The sequence below is a fragment of the Nilaparvata lugens genome, chromosome 7 (assembly GCF_014356525.2).
Source record: "Nilaparvata lugens isolate BPH chromosome 7, ASM1435652v1, whole genome shotgun sequence".
NCBI classification, from domain to species: Eukaryota; Metazoa; Arthropoda; class Insecta; order Hemiptera; family Delphacidae; genus Nilaparvata; species Nilaparvata lugens.
In genome coordinates, this window is record NC_052510.1 from 20,633,871 (window position 1) to 20,651,257 (window position 17,387).

General features: G+C 34.7%; 1 long non-coding RNA gene across 4 annotated transcripts; it reads left to right on the forward strand.

Annotated features, from left to right (window-relative positions):
- The first annotated feature begins 2,105 nt into the window (after nucleotides 1-2,105).
- On the forward strand, nucleotides 2,106-12,141 carry LOC111058675. Of its 4 annotated transcripts, none has more exons than XR_005571764.1 (4): nucleotides 2,106-2,368; nucleotides 6,407-6,496; nucleotides 8,839-9,153; nucleotides 11,783-12,141. It is a non-coding gene; the product is annotated as an uncharacterized LOC111058675 (long non-coding RNA). The 4 variants fall into 4 exon arrangements; XR_005571765.1 differs by lacking the exon at nucleotides 2,106-2,368 and adding an exon at nucleotides 3,251-3,281; XR_002606568.2 differs by lacking the exon at nucleotides 2,106-2,368 and adding an exon at nucleotides 4,766-5,160.
- The last annotated feature ends 5,246 nt before the right edge of the window (nucleotides 12,142-17,387 follow it).

The following is a 17,387-nucleotide window of genomic DNA, read 5'->3' on the forward strand; positions in this document are numbered from 1 at the left end:
AAAAATGGAAAATTTATTGTTGAGTGTACTTAAGCCCATATTCCAATACACAGAAAATGACCAATTTCTATATTCAAAGTTGCATGTCTTGTGAAATACTTCTGATAAAATTTCCAAATCTAGTGAGAATGTGAAAATTGTCCCCCTCTACTCACTCCAATAAATAATAATTGATCCAATAATTGATCAAGAATTTAATTTATCAATTTTGATAATAACTCCAATAATTGATCAAGAGTTTCTAAAACGAGTCTGATACATCATAGAAACTTACGAATGATTACAAATTGTAGATAAATTCATCCTCTACGAGCTCAGTTGCCTGAAATACATATTGAATCACTTTTCGCTATCATAGAACTGCCAAAACCGTTAATATGAGAAAAATATCTACAATTTCCGGATTTTTTTCAACAATCAAATCTCACTTTACGAACATATTTTTTCATGAATTGTTTACAGCAGATGAAATAGAAAATTCTATTGTACATTTCAAGATCATGTAATAAATTTTATAATAAGGGGTTACCGAGATACATAGCTTTGAATATAGAAATTGGCCATTTCTTATGTATTGAATATGAATAAGTACCTATACTCAACAATAAATTTTCAATTTTTTGACCGAATTTGACTGTTGATGCATGATTTTGAACCGCCTTGGCGAGCCGAGAAGAATGAAGTGTAGTACGATGAAATCTGAGCATTGTGTCAAAAGTAAATTATAAATGTTTGAAATTTTGATCCTTGAGGTGTCCTTAAGCGTGCCTCTACTAGGAAATACTGAAATTAAGTGCATTAAACGGGTGACTCTTACCCATGAACTTATGTCATTGAGCGAAATATCAATGTGAGGACAAAGTAGATGGTGATAATTGTTGAAGCTGAAAATTAGGTGTTTTCCACACTACAAGGAGCATTATTGTCAGGTGTACTTGGAAATCTATATGACATAGAGCGCTCTACCTGATCTCAGATTTTATAGCACAAAAATACGCCTAGAGGGATTTTGAAATATACATCTAAATTGTAACAATCGGAAGATATTGTTGATTAAAAACTAAAATTCATCAAAATTGATTTTTTCTTCAAATTTTACTCATTTTTGAAAAATTATAACAAAGTACTCATTGGAGATAGAGAGTTCCGAGTGATCTAATTTTTTTCAGAATTATATAATCTTTGAGAGATTTGGCAGTAATAGCTGAAAACAGGAAAATGAGCCGAAAATACGAGGTTTTTGGGCTATCTTGTATCTAGCACAAGGAAATCTTGCATGAAGAAATTGGTTCTGGACTTCTCTTATGTACCCAAATAATATATTAAAAAATCAGAACTACAATATAAATTGCAAGCACACCCCCTTTTTTATGTCTATATTGTTGACTGGACTAATAGTATCATCCATAAAAACGTAGGGCGATAAACGATGTTTAAAAACATGTTTACTGTTCGATGTTTTTCACTTATCGATGTTAGGATGAAAAAAACATTGATGTTCAAAACATTGATGTTTTGTCTTTCGATACCCATCCCTAATATATATATCACTTAACAGAAAACACTTTAAAGTTTTGTAATAAAAATATAAACAGGATACACACGACACAGATAGATTAAAAATACTTAAAAACTTACATTTAAATTAGAATTTTCGGGGGCTGGGTCCCCTTTGTCAATCAACCAGGAAGTTAAGTGCAGATTTGAACATTCTCAGAGAATGATTTTCCTGAGAATGTTCAAATCATTCTCAGAGAATGTTCAAATCTGCACTTCACTTCCTGGTTGATTGACAAAGGGGACCCAGCCCCCGAAAATTCTGTTTAAATGTAAGTTTTTAAGTGTTTTTAATCTATCCGTGTCGTGTGTATCCTGTTTATATTTATTATAGATATCAAAAAACAGATGACATCCAATTTATTAGAACAGATGGAATGCCTTCATCTTCATGTGTAGGCAACACACCACACCAACCTTGTTCCTGGTGAGACTCTACTTTTCTCTGTGACACTCCACTTGTTAGAATGGGACTTTATCCCTCTACTTGTTCACAATAAAGTAGAAGAATTTACTCTTACTTCTTCTTTGTGACTTGTTCCAGTGACACTACTTGTTCGAATGAGACTCTTCTTCTCTACTTGTTCCAGTGAGACTCTACTTGTCTCTGTGAGACTCAGCTTGTCTCTGTGAGACTCAGCTTGACTCTGTGGGAACTTGTTCCTGTGAGACTGCCATTTATAGAAGTACTTGTTCCTATGAAACTTGTCTCTGTGACACTAATATCGTTCAAAAACACTACTTGTCTCTGTGAGAGCTTGTCTCTGTGATATGGACCCTCTGGCAACGAGATCTCACCACCTACGTCAAGGTGACTGATTCAAACCATACACAGTATAGAGAAAAGATAGCATAAGAAGATATTCCATGGTATGGGACGTTTATGTTCCAAATTCCACTGTTAACTCACCACCTATGCTAAGGTGACTTATTAAAGCGATAGAGAAAAGGTAACATAAGATCCCATGATACCTATGGGGCGTTTATGTTCCAAATTTCACTTTCAACTCAGGAACCTCATCACCTATGTTAAGGTGACTGATTAAAACCGTAGAGAAAAGATAGCATGAGAAGATATTCCATGGATGGGGCGTTTATGTTACAAATTTCACTGATAACTCAAGCTGATAGTCCTATAATAGTATTACTTTTCCGTAAAGCTATGTGACGCTTGTAGTCTCTCATACTGCATGTGCCGTTCTTACCCACCCAAAACAGTAATAATAGACAGTACGGTACCTAATCGGCTTGGAATTTGGAACATAAACGGCCCATCCATGGAATATCTTCTCATGCTATATTTTCTTTAGATATCTAGACCATGAGATATCTTCTTATGCTAATTCTTTTCTGTATGTTAAAACCGTAAATACGATATACAGTGAGATTCGTTATAAAGTTAGTGGTTTTTGGGGCACTCTATATTTAGCAAAATGAAATTTTGCATGCACAATATATTGTTCTGGACTTATATTATGTACACAAACGATCAAAAAATCATAACTACAATACAGTATATTTTGCAAGTTCGACAGCACAACCCCATATTGACTTGACTATCGTTCCTATTTAATTTAGATCAAATAATATTCATTATTGCATTCTGTTGCTTGCATAATGATACAGTATCACATACTATACATTGACTCGTATCAATATCGTTGCCAACGCCATCTAGCAAGTCAATGCACAACTACATTAAGCTTTTCTCTACTCATCTTTCCGTAAGTGTAACCATTATTAAGGTATTTAAACTAATTTGTCAAATTCTTTATCAACTTTGTCAATCAATAAACATTGTCTGATATAATAGGAAAATCTACTATCAATTAGAATGTAATATGTATTGAATTTATTACTCATAACTGACAATATTTAACCTACCTCTCGCCAGAGTTTTGTGGAAACGTTTATAGAGAAAAGGTCGATTCAATGTTTGATGGAGGAGGAGGACCAATTTTAAATATTTTTTGGAGAATCATTGTGAGTAAGGTCTCTTTGGGGAACTATCACTTTGGTTCAGTTATGTACCTACATTAGAATGGGATATGTAGGATATATTATATAATTATATATTAAGTTATTTAGATCATATTATGATCTATATTAATAATATCAATATTATATAATTATGTATTATATAGATCATATTAAGATCTATATTACGGATAATATTTTTCGGTTTATTGAAACGAGCGTTACCGAGTTATCGAATGATTTTAATTTAAGGAAAGAGAAAACTCAAATAGATCAATGACTACCTCACGTGACCTCATTACCAACATAACGGTTTAAAACTTCCACTGGTCATTTTTTAGGTTATGTTTAGCGGAATTGTTAGGAGATTGGGTGGGTGATCAACTACAACTAATTAAACAGTCAGGTTAAGATGTAACAAAGTACAGTAGTCGTCCTGTAGCTTTGCCTACGCCACAGTATACATACAGTATGGAAACTTGGCTAGTACCCTGACGCTAAAATCCGTCATCTTGTTAGGAAGCGCCGCATTGTAATAGTATTGATGGTAGGTTCGGATCACTTCAATGATCCGGATCAATTGATCTCGTTCACTGCCACGAGCCAATCAGAAGACCAGGATTGGAACTTCTCAAGGTCACGTGACGTGTTTAGTATTGGGGTCATGTAAAAAGCATTGGTTAGATAGGCGATTGATTACAAGTTTCCATTCTGTACCTATTCTGTGCCTACGCGACCTTGAACCGGCAGATAGGCAAGGTACCCCTCGCGGGGTGATACGCATGCCGTTTGCCGTTGCACTGTATTTGTTTCAGTCTCTAGCGAACTGTCTGCTCGATACTTGTATACGTGCGCATATTTCGTTAGCGTGTGGATATTTTCAAAGTCCCTATTAAAACGCGTTTTTGCATGTGCGATTGTTTTACTTCTTTTTTTCAGGAGCCGGTAGTGATTACTATTTTTCAGGTAGTGGATAATATTTTTCAAGTGTAGCTGTGTAGCCTACTATGGCCGAAACTAACACGCGTAACTTAAACGCTCTGCAGAATCTCAGCGGAAAGACCTAGTTACATGATTTTTTCTTTAAAAATAAATTCAATTAATTCTCTACATTTCATACGCGATATGTATAAACAAAAAATCAAAAACAAAAATTTTTCTCGATACGTAACTTTTTCATGACATGGAAATTTGAAGTTGTAAATTTTTCTACTTATATACCTCGTTCACACTGAATCGTTGCTCGAATTTGAACTTTATTGACATTATTGGTATCCTCCAACAATTCTCATGATATTGCGGAAATTTCATTGATTTCTGATGACTAGTTCGAGAGTAACTGTTTTGGTAATGAAATGGGAACATTATTTTCAAGTCAAGTCAAATTCTTATTAAATTCCATTTATCTTCGGAATGAGTGAATTTACGTCACAAGTTCAAAGGACAAAAAAGATGCGTCATGTTTAGTTTCATGGTATTTGATTGATTTTGGAGCAAAATTAGAACATTTTTTAAAATGGTCAATGTTTTTGAACGGCCTGTATTGACTTCTCGTGGCCCTCCGCCGATAGGCAAAGCTACACAGGACGGGGACTGTACTGTAGATACAAAATTAGTCATAACTTGGTAGGTTTATTCTTATAAATAAGTCATTTTTTAACAGAAGACTAATCAAACACAAAGACATAATATGGATGAATTAGTTTAAAACAGAAATTTGAAACGGTTTTATGTAGTAATAAAAAATGTAATATTAGGCTATTCATCACTGTACCAAGTAAGATTAACATAATTGCCTAGGCCCTATTTGAAATAATTATCAGATTTTAACGTCTACCTTCAGAACAAATATTGCTAATTATACAGAAGAGTCACTTTTAGTTTCAATAAAACCAAACGATTCCCCGATCTTACCGTGGCAAATAACTTACACTGTAACAAGTTTCTGTTTCTTTGTCCTTAAGTTGATTGCAAATGATAAATAAATAATAATAATAATGCTACACTGGATTTGTAGACTAATAAGGTAAATGCTTGTCACTTATAATTTTTGTCTGTCCATACTCAGGTAGGCTACAACAAATCGGGACCTGATTAGAAAACTTAAATACTGTACCTAATATTGAATAGGCTACCTACTCACTGAATAATCTTATTGATGAAACATGTAAATAATAAAATTAGGATTATTAAAATCTGCTGTATTTTTCAGCCTACAGAAAGAACTGTAGAGTTAGGAATACAGTAGTTATTAGTCAATCTATGGATAAACAAAATTAATACAAACATAATATTTAATAGTCATTGAACAAGATCAAAATGTAATCCATATGCATCTTTTATATTCTCAATATAGTTTATTGAAGTAGGGCAAGTAGCCTATTGCATTTTAGGATTTGATGGAGGAGTATAAATTTGGTCAGAATATTGAATAATACACATTACGGATTACCTATTATCTAAGTTACCTATTATCTTGTAGTGAACAACTACAAGACAACCTATTTTGGACTATGTGTCTCACCTTATCTAAATCTGGGAGAGGAGTAGCACAAGGTTACCTTATTTTTTTCTCTTCCTATCATTTTGATAATGTACTTAGTGTATAAATCAATAAAGAATCAATCTTTTTCTTCTTTCTCTTTATAGGTTTTGCATCATATAGCATGCTTTAGGTTGCATATATAGCTTCACGTTATAGCACCTGACTTCTGACTCACTCAGGATTGAGCATCTTAAAACCAAATCCAAAAATAGGTTTTTAGAACGGATTTTTTAAAAGAATAATTAAAATACGCATGGTACAGGTAGCCTACTGTATTGACATATGAACTCTTAGCAGGTCTAGAAATAGTTATTTTTCTTTTTTCAGAGAATAACAGGCTGATTGAGCTATGGTTGAAACTTGCTGCTGGGTCCATCTTGCTAGTTTATGGCTGATGATCACAGTGTCAAGTATCAGGTGAGCTTTCTTGTAATTATCAACCTATCAAATCATGTTTGTTTTCCTGTCAATGCTGTATAAAAATTACAAATTGTTTTCAATACCAATAATAATAGAGTTTTGCATTATCGTGTTATCGGATGGGCATGCTACATGCTAAACTGTCTGTCTCGGCTGAAGTATGACAGTCGTCGTAAGGCCCATTGACGGCTTAAATGATATATTCAGGCTGTGGGACCTTCCTGCAAGAGACTCTCCACCAACAAAAGCCACAAGAATTTACTTTTTTAGAGTTTTGCATTCTAACATTACAATACTGTCTTGATCTCCTATTGGAGGCCGCCCGAAACATTCATATTGTTGGTGTTTTCAAAACAAATTTTTGAGACAGGACCGTTCTTCATTAGTTGGGTTCTGTAGATGTTCCCTACCAATTGTTAGCCTGGGTACACACGGGCCGGTAGGCCATTAATTTCAATTAGTAAAACAACTTCCATTTCGTGGAGTCATATAATAAACCACACCTAACAACTAAGAAGACCTTAATCAGCTGTAGTCTTGAAAAACTTTCATTGTACAACTACTAACAGCTATGTATCATTTTTCAATTGATAGATAAGAAAATGTTACATGGGACTGTAGGCGATGCGAATTACAACCAAACGTGTTTCATTATACAATTTTTACTTTCCTTGCCATATTACCATAGGTACCATAAGGAAAGTATTGCTTTCCGAAAAAAATTAAGGTACCTCAATTTCTAAATTTCTATACGTTTCAAGGTCCCCTGAGTCCAAAAAAGTGGGGTTTTAAACTAAAAATAAAAAAATTATAAAATGTATGAATTCAGGGCTACTTTCTTGTATTTATAAAATAGAATTATAGTACCCTTTTATATCATTACAATTTGTATTCTTATTTTTTAATATTTCATCAATTTTAAAGGGTATATAATTCTATTTTATAAAAACATTATAATTAAATAAAAATAAAATTGAATCATTTCATCCAAAAAATAATGAATAAGAAATAAACAAATCATATGAGCAAATATTATCTAATATCAACTTGTTTATTTTTGCATTTAAACTTGAAAATGGCCAATTTATGCCGAAACTAGTTGTTGAAATGCTTTAATTAAGAAGTTTACTTAATGTTTTTATTAATTTCAGTTTTTTTTACATTTAAAGCATGACTACCAATAGTGTTAAGCTGGGTTTACACCAAAGTTATCAACAACAAAATGTTAATAACTTAATTCTTATAGATTAAACGGAACTTGACAAACACATATGATCATATTGAATGAAAAAGACTAAGAAATTGGCCTTATAGATTAAAAAACTTATAGATTCAATATGAATAATTACCACAATATCAACTTCTCAACTACACAAAAAGGGACATATCATCATCATTTGTATGATAAGTTATGTTCAATCTAATAGAATCTATAAGGATTATATTAACATTTTTTTAATAACTTTGGTGTGAACGCAGCTTTAGATGATGTAATCACAGTATTATGTAAGAAGAATTCATAAAAACAATATAAAGATCTTGAAGCATCCTTTATTTTTTTTAACTTTAAAATAGTTCAACAACTAGTCTAGGTGATCACACCATCGTCAGGTTATAAAATCTATTTTATAGAACTATTTTAAAGTTTTCATTTTAATAAAGGGTGCTTAAGATTTTTATATTGTTTTTATTAATTTAGAAAGTAGCCCATGTGAATGAAGTGTTTTTTGGAAGAATAATTATATCTTCATCTAAATACCGTAGATGTAATGATTATAATAGCTGATTAAAAAATACATGTGGCACAATAAACTAAATAAAAACGTCCATAAGAATAACATGTAAACTATGAAGAACTGTTGGGCCTATTTTTTAAGGGTTTTAGAAAATCTTTTCATAATTGGTGCTTGGAGGCGACAAGAAGGGCATGTGCAAAATTTCAAGCTTTTAAGCCTAGTAGTTTAAGCTCTGTTCTGATTATGAGTCAGTCAGGACAAAGCATTTTAATCAATTGGTATGAGATTGAAACAATTCATGGAAACAAAAAACTTTACTTTTCACCTCTATAAATAAATAAAAAGTGGGTAATTCACCATATACTGTTAAACGAGATTCATCTCTTGAAAGTGAGGTCAATCCTACCCTATTTATACCTTAATTCTACAACTATTGAGAGCAGCAACCCGACTATGTTCTATGATCCGTCTATCATCCTAGCTTCAGCCTCCTGTAAGGCTCTTTTCATGCCTTGTGCCTTGATGATACCAGAAAGTGCTTCAGACTTGGATTCTGTATGAGCTATTTTACTTTGATAAATTCAATGTAAATTATATTTTCAGATGACAGTCAACTTCAAATCAGGTGGAAATATTCAAAAAGTCCAATCGCCATATGATGATGAGTTTGATCATGAGGTTCTCTACCTGGGGATGAACAACTTACCCTTGAGAGAGAGAGAGAGAGGCCAGTAACCATTGCAGAGCGGATGATCAAGCTCAATAGCTATGACCACAAGCCCAATAGTGCTCTAATTAACATGTGCTGCCAAGGAGTGAGAACAGTTTCAAGATTGCCGGAAGTGATGAAGAAAGAATAGACTTCTGTAATGGCAAAGCAACCGCGACGAAAGTCATGTATCGACAACTGTGTAAAAGGTATTAGTTTGAAGCTTTCAATTTCAATAATTTAATCTATACCACTATAAAAATTAGATGGCGTCTGTCTGTTTGTCTGGGTGTTCGTCACGCCTAACAGATATATATGTCATTTTGCCCAAAGAAGGTTTATATAACCAATGACTGTCATTGACCTAATTTGAGAAAATCCTTAAAAGATAAGCCCTTCGGTCCTTCAAAGTTTACATATGTTATTCTTATGGAGGAAGTTTCTATTTTGTTTATTATGTCACATGTGTGTTTTTAACAAATCAGCTGTTGTAATGATTACATCTAACACCCTTTGGTAGTCATCATGTTAAACATCCGCATGTTTACTTGAACAGGTGATTTTGGTAACATTGGTTTTAAAAGTAGCAAAATCAATGGACGCTCGCTAATATCTAAAGCCGGTCACTTACTATCCGGTAGACCGGACAGGTGTACCTGTCCAGTCTGTAAGCCTAGCCGCATATTGAGACGCGACTAGCGCGTGTGGCAAGACGCGAGCTTTTGTAACTCTTGTTAGTTATACAAATTTCTGATTAAGTGGACTGTAATTTTAATCGATTTCATATTCAATATATTCTGGCAGAAAAATACTAATGAATCCATTCATGATGCAATGAAAAACTCTATTATTAAAACTTACCCCGGCTGATGATCTATGCTGTAAGTCAGAGTAATTGTTACCTATAGGTTTGGGTGGTAAAAAGGTTAAGGAAAGAATTAAGGAATAGAGAAATGTAAATAAATCACTTGACCTCTGATGATTTATGATGTAGCCAGGCACTGCAGAGAGTTGTTGAATCATGTATGGAATTCTGCTTCTCAATTTTACTAGGTATTAATTCACTAGGTACTTCTTTCAATATAAAAAATACTCAAATTCTCACATGTACTTTAAAATCAATTATTACTCTCTACGATCGGAGACACGGAATTACAATTAATAATTTCCGATGGAAATACAAGTCAACGAACGAGTCGAACTGTCCTATCAACGAAGGCAGTTATGCAAACTGACTGAACTTGAAAACTACAAAACAAACAATTAAACAATTATGCACTAGAGTGCGCCACTAGACGGGGAAGATTGGAAACTAACTACTCAGCGCCAACCTCCATTAAATTCAAACGGCGTCAACACTTGTAAAGGAGTAGATCAGCGCAAATTGGCAACATGACGTGACACAGCCAGCGCGTCTCCTATCCTTTGCATGAGTTACAAAAATTGCGTTGCGCGCTGGTCGAACTCAAATTCAAATTCTATTTATTGCCCAAGACACATTATATAAAATATTGTACAGGCATTGTATATTTACATAAAAATCACAACTTAACACTTGACATAAAACCTATCACATCATTCTATGCCGTTCAACCTAATGCTAAAACACTGTTCAATACTATAAAAACATTTCTTCAATAAGAACTTTTTAATTTTTCTCTTGTATTCCTTCTCAGGTAATTCTCTAACGGTAGGTGGTTATAAAATATGCTTGCTCAGGCCTTAAAACTAGTATGACTAGATCTATAATAGTAAAATTCATTTCAGATCTGTAATTGATTCCGTGTGTAATGAGAGTGGACATTATTAAGACTGGAAAATACATTTAAATTAGACTTCACAAACAACAAGCATTGGAATATGAAAATACATGGTAAATTAATAATTCCTAGTCTTATGAATAAAATCTTGCAATGGGTGAGAGGTGGCTCATTTTAAATTGTTTTACCTGCTCGTTTTTGCAATAAAATATAGAAATTGACCATTTTTTGTGTATTGGAATATGGGCTTAAGTACACTCAACATTTTTTCCATTTCTCAACCGAATTTGACTTATGATGCATAATTTTGGACCGCCTTGACGAGTCGAGAAGAATGAAGTGTAGTAAGATGAAATCTGAGCATTGTGTCAAAAGTTATAAGAGTTTGAAATATTGATCCTTGAGGTGTCCCTCCGTGCCTCTGAGAGTGGCTTTGCGCGCCTCTCCACTAGGAAATAAGAAATGAAGTGCATCTAACGGATGATTCTCATAGAACACAATCTCATAAACTTATGTCATTAAAATCTATATGAGATAGAGCGCTCTACCTGATCTTAGATTGTAAAGCACAAAAATACTCCCAGAGGGATTTTGAATTATACATCTAAATGGTAACAATCGGAAGATATTGTTGATCAAAAACTAAAATTCATCAGAATTGATTTTTTCTTTCAATTTTACACATTTTTGAAAAATCATAACTCAGTACTCATTGGAGATAGAGAGTTCAGAATGTACTCATTTTATCTGTAAAAAGGCGAGAGCCAATTTTTCTGTCTGATTACTGGATTTGGCAGAAATAGCTGAAAACTGGAAAATGAACCGAAAATACGATGTTCTTGGGCCATTCTGTATCTAGCACAAGGAAATTGGCTCTGGACTTCTCTCATGTATGCAAATAATAGACTATATTAAAAAATCAGAACTACAATATTAATAGCAAGCACCAATGTATATAGTGACGACTATTGTGTGACAACATTTCTGTATAACTCATTACTTTTGTTATTGAGTGGTATTCCTTCCATTCCAATCAATTGCATATTTTGAAAATAATTTATTTTATTTTTCATTTCAGGCACCAAAATGTGTCACAAAGGCCACAAAGACAGTTCATCGTGTGTGTTGTTTCTTTATAATGATTGCATTGTAAAAATATTTGTAAAATATGTCAGTGTTGTGAATAAATTTCAATTTCAATTCAATTCAATTCATTCTGCGATTACAGTGAACATGCAATCCCATAGTTTGACACCGTACACATCGTTTTACCATTATCATAGTATATACCACTTCCATTGTATAATTTTGAACATTACAAAGCATGTGTTCTGTCATGAATAATAATGTGTTTATGTAAATTACCAATTTATTGTTACTTTCGTCTTTCGCAATTTTGCATGTTTTGAAAAAAATTAAAAGGTATTATGTACTTCATTGGATAATTATTTCATACTAGCTGGCCCGACGAACTTCGTACTGCCAAATAATTGATGAATCTCATTACAAACTTTAGCTGAATGCATACCTGAGGAGGCACGATGCGGCATTTTGCATCCAGATGCTGCTTGCATATTGGTTTGAATGGAAGCCACACACACTGAATCGGGCATGGCGTGGAACGGTGGGGTAAGGCAATCTCTATAAGATCAACACTTTGTATCACCAAGCCGCGCCTCCTCAGATTTTAAAATTAGCTTAGTGTACAGCTGATAACTTTAGATGATATTAATGTATTCATATTATTCCAATTATTAATTTTAATGGATTTTATTTATGTAGATAATTTTCCAACTGCAAAATAAATTATTTACTGAAAATCAATTAATTCTAAACACCAAAGACAGCACAATTATTCGAAACAAAGCAAAAATGTCTTTAGAGCATGTAAGTCTTTAACCTGAGGTCGCACTGCTGGATGGCACAGAATAGTCATTTTGTTTAGAATAAAAAAATACATGGGTGGTTATGGAGCAGAGCAGCACACACTCTTGTCCACTATCTACCGGCGGCTGCTGGATGACGCAATGATTATAAAGGTGCGTACAGATTTATGCGCCGCGAACATGAGCAATTCACTTTTAATCAGCCGATGCCAAGCTTTTCATATCTGTATCTTACCGTTTCTGTAAAAATCCAGATATAGTCAGCTGATTAAAAGTGAATTGCTCATGTTTGCCGCGCGTATATCTGTACGCACCTTTACAGCTGATTTTTATTTCTGTGTGTGGCCAGCTCACAAATCTCTCATAAGGATTACATGTAAACTTTGAAGGACCGTAGGAAAGAGTCCTGAAGTCGGATTATAAATTTGAGAAGCCATAAACCTGATCCTAAACATAACGAACACAACTAAAAAAAAAAATCATCGAATTCAGTGCACATTATAATAAAGTTATTGAATGTCAAAATTTGAGGCTCGATTTTTATTTATATAGATTATGTCATTCTATCAATATTTTGCAGCTGCAGAAATTTCACAACCATTTATTTCAACTTATTTGAAATAAGTGGTTGTGAGAATTTCTAGTCTTTTTATTTGATATGAATATCATCTACCACAATATCACCCCCACTACTAAACAGAAAATTTCATCTGTCTCTGTCTTCTTGCGTTTTGAGCTGCAAATAATTTGATCAGTCTGGCACGTAGCCAGGATTTGATTTCGGGTGGGGCAAATGAGATTTGGTTGCCGTGGGGATTTAACAAAATCAAATCAACTTACACCTAAAATCTGCATTTTACAGCGTTTTCTAAGCTTTTTGGAGAACAGATAGACAGCAAATTTTCGAATTTGGTTGAGAAGATCAGCTAAGGTGTAGAAATATTGTATTAAAAGGGTTTTGAACTAAAGCTGCTCTGAGTAGATTTTCGCCCACACCTTCTTCTACCAGAATTCCCAGTGTCGTTCTGGGCCGGCTAGACTCAGTCGGAGTCTGGGGTGGGCCGCAGAAGGGACAGGAGGCTTGGTGTGGTGTCCGTCAACCGTGGGTCGAGAAAGGCGTTCCCAAGCCTTATTCGAGGTCCTCTTGCTTTTCCAGTTGGAACTAGCAAGGTAGAAGAGCCCTTGCACCGGGCGTCACTGCTGGTTACTGGGTCCCTAACCTCGGGTACCGGCTATTTCCTGCAGCCAGGATCGTGTCTCGGGGTCAAGAAAGGCGTTCCCTAGCCTTACTCGAGGTCCTCTTGCTTTTCCAGTTGGAACTAGCAAGGTAGAAGAGCCCTTGCACTGGGCGTCACTGCTGGTCACCAGGTCCCTAACCTCGGGTACCGGCTGTTTCCTGCGGCCAGGATCGGTGTCTCGGGGTCGAGAAAGGCGTTCTCAAGCCTTATTCAAGGTCCTCTTGCTTTTCCAGTTGGAACTAGCAAGGTAGGAGAGCCCTTGCACCGGGCGTCACTGCTGGTCACCGGGTCCCTAACCTCGGGTACCGGCTGTTTCCTGCGGCCAGGATCGTGTCTCGGGGTCGAGAAAGGCGTTCCCAAGCCTTACTCGAGGTCCTCTTACCGTTCCTGGTCCTCTTCGTGATGTCCCTGGGTCTAGTCAGGTTTTAGCCAAAACCCGACTTGTCGCCACTGGTCAAATCAGGCAAGCTGGCTGCTAAAAGTCGCCGAAGTGGTCGCACAATAGTAGTGAATAGTTGCAGGAACCAGCGCCAAGGCCAACAACCCCCCCTTCCCCAAGGGGTGGGGGACCAGCAGGGGTCATTGACCTGTTACCTCTGCCCACTTCAAGTCATCAACCTTTTATCTCCACCTATTTTCATCAGTTCGAACCCCCCTCCACATCCAAATCTACCATTTTGCTCAAAACCAGCCTTTTATGCTAGTCAGATGGTTTTTTTTTATATAACCATCATATCAATGTTTTAATCAATGTTCTTCTGGCGTTGAAAAATCATCCTTATTGAATGGAATCTCTTGTTTAGACATTCTAATTCTTCGAAAAAAATCCTCCACACTATGTTCTAATGTGAAGCCACGACCTTCAAGCTCTGCCCAATCAAATGTTCTTGAAGCCATTACACATTCTCCTATCAGATAATATGCGTATTGGTACATTGCATCATGAATATATTGCTTGAATTCAGCATAATTGTATACATAATCTATCATACTCTCTTCTAATAGCCTAATTCCAGTCTTAAGATTATCATAACTAACAAATCCAATCTTTTTTTTTGGTACTCATCTTTAGTTAATAGATTATTAATACTAGTCTTTGCTTCTTCAGTAATTATCTTCAAACTTGATTTGAGATGATCAAATGACACTAGTTCAGCCTTTTCCTTATTAAAATGTGATATTGTCAAAACTGTTTTTTTAAGTTCTTCCAATTGTTTCTTCAAACTATCTTTGGATGTAATCAAATCCACCTTTTCCTTATCAAAGTCGGATCTAGCTAGAACTGTTTTCTTATGTTCACTCAACTGATTTTCTAAATATTCCTTAGCATCTATCTCATTACTTTTACCATGTGAAACACGTCCAAACCTGTCCACAGACATGTTGTAACTGAAAGAGTGAATAAGACACTAACTTCAACGTTTCCTAATACATTTCTGCTCAGCCAGATCAAAAATAGCCTCCCACAATTGATTACTATCTGTGATTGTTGTTATATGATGATCATTGCTACATCCATAGTGGAAATGGCCACATTCCTCAATTACAATATCTAAGAGTTCATATACTTCAGATAAGATTGAATACTTTGAACTTGAATTTGAACATTTACTATCATCAGACAATTCTTTATCATCATTATCCCTAACTCTACTATCATTCTCAACACAATATTGTGAGAATCTAATGCTATTAGCCAATTCTGTAAACTCGTCCAAAGTTATTCCCATTAATAGCCTGGACAACTTTTTGAATTTAGAATAACTAAAACAATGAGACATATTTGAGGTTATGTTCTATCAAACAAGAAGTACTTATGTACAACTGAACTGCAGCTCTAACAAGCTTATACTAAATCAAATCTTATACTTACCTACTATTATGTATGCTTCGCTTTCCACCTGACAGGAGGATGTAGGTATATAAACTTGAAAGTTGCATCAACTTTCAACTTCATATACCCCCATCTTTGTGCTGTACGAAGCACAGGCGTTAGCTTATTCCCCATTTCAAAACTGAAACATTAATATCAATTCCATACTAAACCACTATGAAAAACTCATAATAGTTTAATACAGAGAATTGATTTGTATACAGCCTAAATAGAAATAGGCCTATTCCATTTTATTCCTCATCTAATTTGCTACATCATCCAGAAGTACCAGAAGTATACATCTCATATCATACTTCCCATTATTAAAACTTTCCAAAATTTGTCCATTTAGGTCTGATAAAAACCTTTCTGGCAAAAATACGTCAAAAAACACATGTTGTCCTCACTTATTTTTCTCATATAATTGCAACACACTTCTCAATCCGAATGGTGTACAAACTATTCTTGCCTTATATACTAGATAGCTGGAGTCAGACTTCAAGTCACGTATCTGCACAATGGGAATACTCTCCCTTGATGTCTCATTGAATTTAGTCAAATTGAACAGCTGCTGCTGCTGCATCATGTAGGAGTAGAATAGCACGTCTCTGCATTCAACTGTTCTTAAACTGGGAATGAAAGCCACTTCACTATTGTATGTGATATCACACTGTTTTCCCCCCTCCACTCATCAAGGTTTTCATGTTTAAACCGGTTTGCAGTTCACCATCACTGTTACCATTCTTCTTTGTTCCATCCCAAGGTCAGACATGATTGAACATGTTTGCAAATGTCAATAACCCTAAGGATCCTCTTTGTTAGATGAACTTATATTGCACAACACTTCATCATCAATTTGGATTAGTTTTTGAACATGCAATTTCATAGGTCTGTAATAACATAGGTAATCATTTATATCACAAACATTCACTGTGTTTAGAAAAATTAATTTTAATTGTTCAGCAATCATAACATCATGATTTTCACATTTTGCTTTTGCAATAGCTTCTTCACATAAATCAAACCAGTCTATGTAATCATGTAATTTCGATTCCAATTCTATATCAGCATACAACCAACATTTGGGATCCATTACAACACTGATCAGATCTGTTCATAACACCACACTGGAATGGATTCTGTTTGTAGCAGAGCTTTTATATGAGTGGTACAAGAACTGAAAAATTTACTGGATTAGCAACATCACTTGTAAGATTGCATATTCTCGCATTGTGCATGTATAATTGATATCCACACCATACACAAATTACCTCTTGCCCATTGTAGTAAAATCCTTGTCTTGCATATTTGTGATTGTTTTCCTTAGTATAAAATGGACACATCTTCATACTTTTCATTTGCTCTGCTTCACATAAGTAATCCACTTTTTGACCAAATACTTTCTCTGCCTTGGACAACATCAATGACAAATAATGTTTAGCGCTGAATAAAGCACATCTACCATCAACAATACTATTATGAATTTTGCAAACATCATAAGTCCAGCAATCAGAGAACTTTCTATAATTAGGCCTTTCAAAATTATCAGGTATTGTTTCAACATTATTGTGAAATTTCTTTAGGAAATCCGCTTTTTCTCCACCCTTTGTATATACTCTACCATAGTTTTTGAGACAAGCTTTTATTAGATCATCAGAATAATCTATTTCACCCAATTCCCATTTT